The sequence below is a fragment of the Octopus bimaculoides genome, chromosome 12, assembly GCF_001194135.2.
Source record: "Octopus bimaculoides isolate UCB-OBI-ISO-001 chromosome 12, ASM119413v2, whole genome shotgun sequence".
Taxonomy (NCBI): Eukaryota; Metazoa; Mollusca; class Cephalopoda; order Octopoda; family Octopodidae; genus Octopus; species Octopus bimaculoides.
In genome coordinates this window covers 3,778,308-3,784,214 of record NC_068992.1, presented here as the reverse complement: position 1 = coordinate 3,784,214, position 5,907 = coordinate 3,778,308, and the positions used below count along the sequence as shown (strand labels likewise).

The following is a 5,907-nucleotide window of genomic DNA, read 5'->3' as shown; positions in this document are numbered from 1 at the left end:
ATATATATATATATATATATATATATATATAACGTTCAGATTTTGCACTTAGAAATATGTATTAGTGTAGGCGTGTACATTAGACAATGTGTGAATGTGATTGCAGAGGGGTGGGGGGCGGCAGTAAGAAAGAAAGAAGGAGTGCATGAAAGCCTTAATGATGTGAAATTGCTTAGTAAGTGAATAACAATAGAATATTTTTAGAAAATGTATATACGTTACACATATACATTATATATATATATTTGTAACTACTGCTTTACCTTACGTGTCTCATCTATAACCCCCACCACCCCATTACTAACTACTATTACCATTACTGCTAAAAGTAGTAGTCGTAGCAGTAGTAGTACTACTATTGTTGCTTACCTGTCCAACGGCTACTCCTCTGTCGACGTCATCATCGAGGAAATGAACAAGGAGCAGGTAGGAACCCGCCACCCGTCATTCATCGTAAAAATGAATGAATCCAATCGGGTTGACATTCCATTCAATCGTGATGTTTTATGTGAGACGAACAAGCAGGTGATCGGGTGAAATTGATCGGGTCACAAGGGATTGGTGCGATAAACCTTTGGTGTAATGTAGTGAGGCCTAGTGCGGCGAGTAGTCGGCGTTGGTGTTGGTGCTGGTGCTGGTATGTAGGTGAGGCTGATGCTGTTTCTTTTTATTTGTTGCTGTCATTTAGTGAGGGTTTTTTTTTTTCTTCCAGCAACGATAAAAAAAATGACAAACCATAAAACACGAATGAATGAAAGTTTACGGTAAGAGAATTCATTCACACAAAACAGATTGTGTGTGTATGTGTGTGTCTGTGTGTGTGTGTGTGTGTGTGTGTGTGTGTGTGTGTGTCTGTGTGTGTGTGTTTCTATAAAAAGCTTACGAATCATTAATTTGCATGAGACCGATTGAAACTGTTTCAAATAATAATAATATATGGATATATATATATATATATATATATATATATATACTAAACACATACACACACACACACATATATCAATTTAAATACACAACCGAAAGAGCTACTAATAGTTTGATGCTTTTATGATACTTGAGCAGGCATATTTATAAAAAAGGCGGACAAGAGAAACAACAATTAGAAGGACAGGCAAAGATAACGGGTCGTTCTTGGCTTTCTTTCATCAGTCATGTCTGAGACCTCACGACCATTTCGAACATTTACAGTTGAGATGGTTTGATCTGGCTGCCCCCAGAAAAGTCTAAGCTAAGAGCATTAGACCCCTTTGTAAGAAAGCTAGCGAATGATTACGGCAACAAAGACGAAAAAAATCAAACATGCACAAAACGGAGAACACGGTACGCAATTACGAATACAAACAACAAGAAATAACAACAGGCATCTTTCGACTGAGAACGATTCAAATTGAGCTGGCGTGTATGAAGGGAAAGCCTAAAGGCAGGAACATGGGAGATGGACCCAAGACCTGTTGATGGTCGGCAGTTAGGCCAAGAAAGAAAGATCATAGCTGGCCGATATATATATAATGTAGCGTATAATATAATGTCAGTAGTAGAAGTTTTCCTCGTTGCTGCGCTCTTTAATCGATTAACACTGGGTAAATATGTTAAGAATAGTCTTAATCTCTCTTCTGCAAGGTGGGGGAGGTTTAATGATTTGTGCGTTACATATGTGCAGAGTGTTTACAAATAGGATACTCTATCCTCCATTTACATTATGCAGAACATGTATTTATAATCAATAATTGATTTTACCTATGTATGCATATTCTTATGTATATTTTAGGCCAAGGGTAATTTGCATAATTAAAAATAAAGTTCTAAGGGACATAAATCGTAAAGTTTAATGGCATAAAATTAAGGTAATTAAATTAATGAGTGGTGTACTGAATGCCCTATGAAATAATTCTTAATTTATTGTTTCCAGCCTAAAAACTTTTAATTTGAACAAATTAAAAATTTATTACCCACGTCTTTCTGTACATCAACCCTTTAACTTGATTATCCGATTTATTGTGTAATTAGTCCTCCTGGGTTATTTCTCTTATGCGTGTTTTTGATTAATAATTAAGCAAGTTACTTTTGAGTAAACATATGCCTAGCTCTTTCACATATATATCGAACAATCTATTTGCTTCTCTCCAATTTCGGTTTAACTACGTATCTTCTATCTTTTATCTTTTACCTGTCAGTCATTGGAATCCAATCGTGCTGACCATGGCCGGATTAAGACCCATTGAAGTCCTAAGCACTTAAAAGATTTTGATACCTCCATATAAATGTAATTCAAAATATAAGCAATAATAAACCATAAAATAAATTTATATATATAGACACACACACACACACACACACACACACACACACACACACACACACACACACACATATATATATATATATATATATATATATATATATATATATATATGTATATGCGTACACTCACAAACACATTTATATGTACGTATGTGTATACAATATATACACATATATATATCTATACATACACACGTACATACATACATGCATATATACATACCCATATATATCCATATATATATATATATATATATATATATATACACACACATATATATATATATATTTAAGTAGGCTTATAATATATGTGTTAGTAAGCAAATGTTAAATGTACTATTAAGCATCCCCTACACACACCGCATCATACTTCTCTTTGACCATCAGAAGAAGTTAAGGAAGAACAGAGACTCGACACTCTTTTATTGAGTCGTTTAATCATTTTCTCTCGAGGCAAAATAATTATTCCAGCTTATGTCAGCATGGTTAAAATTTCGATTTGGAAAGAGGTCAAGCCCTGGCCAGTCCTAGTTTTCTAGATTATAAATCGCTTCCGTCTCTATTTGAATACAAAAGAATCACATTATCTTGCAGAGATTCGAATAGTTCAAACACTACATCATTGATTTTTATTTTATTTTATATATTTCATTTTATCTGATTTCATATATTCATATTATTTTATATATTTGTTTATTTATTTGTTGATCGATCTTTGAATCTTCTTCGTTTCAATTATCTCCTTTTGTGGTAAGATAATCAAAGGAGTAGCTTGAAATATTCTGTATCGAGTCACAGAAATAGAACAAAAGAAATACTCTCTCACGATCTCTTAACTTAGATGTTTTGTGAATCCTAAAAGTACATTCCCTAGAAACTCCAATGTTATCTCAATGTGCGCCTGGGTGGGGATTCCAATCCATATATTAATCCATAGTATCTCTTAAACCTCTAAGATAATCTAATGACACTTATTTTCCTTAAGAAGTAGGAAAGAAGATAGGATTCTGTTATCCAATTATTTCTACTAAACTTGGGGAGTGAAGTGTGATTGATGCTTAGCGATCATATTGTTCTATGACAACATCGCTGAGATTTGATTGAAACAGAGAAACAATATATGTATGTATGAATGTATGTATGCATGTATGTATGTATGTATGTAAGTATTATGTATGTATGTATGTATGTATGTATGTATGTATGTATCTGTGTGTCTATCTATCTATCTATCTATGCTCGAAATACAAGAGTAGAAAAACAGGCAACAACTGATGAAGGGTCGTTCTTTATGTTGTTTGTCTTGTTTTCCATTTGTCCCTTTCGTTGTTCGAAGAAAATAGCTCATATTCCATGTACTTCGTATTTTTTGTTGTACATGTTTCGTGACGTCCTATGCCCACATATGCATTTATCTCTTTCTCTCTCTTTCTCTCTTTCCCCTTCTCTCTCTCTTTCTCCCTCTCTCTGTTTCCAACAATAGTTTGTTTATCCGTCATCTCTGTTTATAGAACTTCATATACTACTCTTCACGACGCAGTGTGGACGGCGTGCATTACTGCTTCTTCGAAAGATGGCTGGGCCAATGTGATGCGTGTAGACATAAATCAAATACATTTTAATCTATATATACACGTGTGTGTGCGTATGCTTGTGTGTGTGTCTATGTACGTATGTGTATATATTTGTGTTCGTGCGCACGTAAATTTGTTGTACATATGCGTTTGAGCATATATGTGTGTGTGTATATCTGTGTCTGTGCGTGTTTGGGTATATATGTAGTATACATATATATAAATATAGTATATAAATGTAATATACTTACATCTAGATGTGATTCTGTTGTCAGCTATTCAAATTTTTCCGGGTAATCAATTAGTCGCAGGTAATCGTTAACGATCTTTTCAGCTCATACACACTGTTTCGTATTATGACGCTATCCGTTCTGTTCTTACTCAGCAAAAATGACATAGCAAAAGATCTGAACCATTCCCTACTGGGCAATTTTACACCCTTTCGCATTGAGAACCCGAATAAAAACACACCCAGGCGTCAAGACGGTGTAGAGCTTGTTTCATTAACTAATTACCTACGAATTAATGCACGAGAGTGGGATGAAAAGTTTCTAAACTGATTGTGAAGGAGTTATACTAGAGCCGTTATATATATATATATATATATATATGTGTGTGTGTGTGTGTGTGTGTGTGTGTGTGTGTGTGTGTGTGTGTGTGTGTGTTCGATATACTTGTATGTACGTTGGGAGATTGTCTTAGCCCGTTTGCCTTCGGATGGTTGATTTCTGTAGTTATCATCAGTGAATTTTGGCGATTTAAATAAGAGTTTTGACTGTTATTTCCAGCAGATAGACATACTTAGCATGTCCTCCGATTAATTTTAATCCTTCATCTATTCTTCAAATATACAATACATGTAAACATACATTCATACATACATGCATACATACATACATATATATATATATATATATAGTAGGTATGTATATATGCATGCAGGTATGTATGCTTTTATGTATGCATGCATGTATGTATGCATGTATGTATGAATGTATGTATACATGTATGTATGGATGCATGCATGTATGTATGTATGTAAACATTACACACATTACCAGGATTATCTCTCTACCGAAAACTGTTTCCTTGATTCTCTAGTGTTTTATTCCTTCGAATATATCTCTTATTGTTCCCTGTCTTTTAACTTCAGCGCCATTTTCTCCCGTGTCTAATATTTCTTATGAATAAATTTCCTTATTGAGTCTGATGGCTTTTTTCATTTTTGCCTGTGAATAAAATGCTTAAATCGTAGATATTAATGTTCCTGAAACAATTCTTGTCAGCCTGAAAAATAGACAAATATTAATTTTCTTCACAGAGAGCCACGAAGCCGAATACAGAAGTCATTTTAATTTACGTATAATTACATAAATCAATAGAAATGATAACAAACTTTAATAAAAACGGTTTTATGGAAGAATCTTACTAAAATCAAAACTGAAGAGACGAAATGTAATTGAAAGGAAGAAAGAATAAAGACAGAATGAACATTAGTTTTTCGGTTTTCTAAATATGATTCACCTCATCGTATAAGCCACTAAAGAACACGAGGACAAAATTCTATAGCAATTTTACTCTTTTATTGTCATTTTCTTTTTTTTTTTTATTGGAAAATAACCTAAAATAGGCGGCATCGTTTCATTTTAACTTTTGGTTATTATTTCATCGAGAAGGCCAAACGTGTACATACGTATATGTACGTATGAGTGCTTGTATTAATATTGACTTCAAGTTTTAGCACAAGACCAGCGATTTCGGGTAAATCGATTACATAGGCCTCAGTGCTCCGCTGGTACTTATTTTATCGACCCCAATATGTGTATATATACTAGCAAACGCACCCCGCCCCGTCCATTGGACGGTTTGTATAGGTGAAAAGGGTTAACTTGGGCGGTGTTATGGAAGTTTTAATTATCCTATGGACAGGTCATAAGGATTACAAAAATAGCGATTCTCACTTTGAAACTGACAATTTTGAAAATCTTTTTATCCACGTTTCAGCGCGATCGGATGAACAATACTCGAG

At 34.0% G+C, this 5,907-nt stretch overlaps 1 long non-coding RNA gene across 1 annotated transcript in view; it reads right to left on the bottom strand.

Moving 5' to 3' along the window:
• Positions 1 to 4,788, bottom strand: part of LOC128249184 (uncharacterized) — an 11,502-nt gene extending 6,714 nt beyond the window's left edge. The window contains exons 1-2 of the long non-coding RNA XR_008265280.1: positions 4,130 to 4,788; positions 370 to 705 (exon numbers count right to left, since the gene is read on the bottom strand). This is a non-coding gene — a long non-coding RNA (uncharacterized LOC128249184). The remainder of the gene's footprint in view (positions 1 to 369; positions 706 to 4,129) is intronic.
• Between the last annotated feature and the right edge of the window lie 1,119 nt (positions 4,789 to 5,907).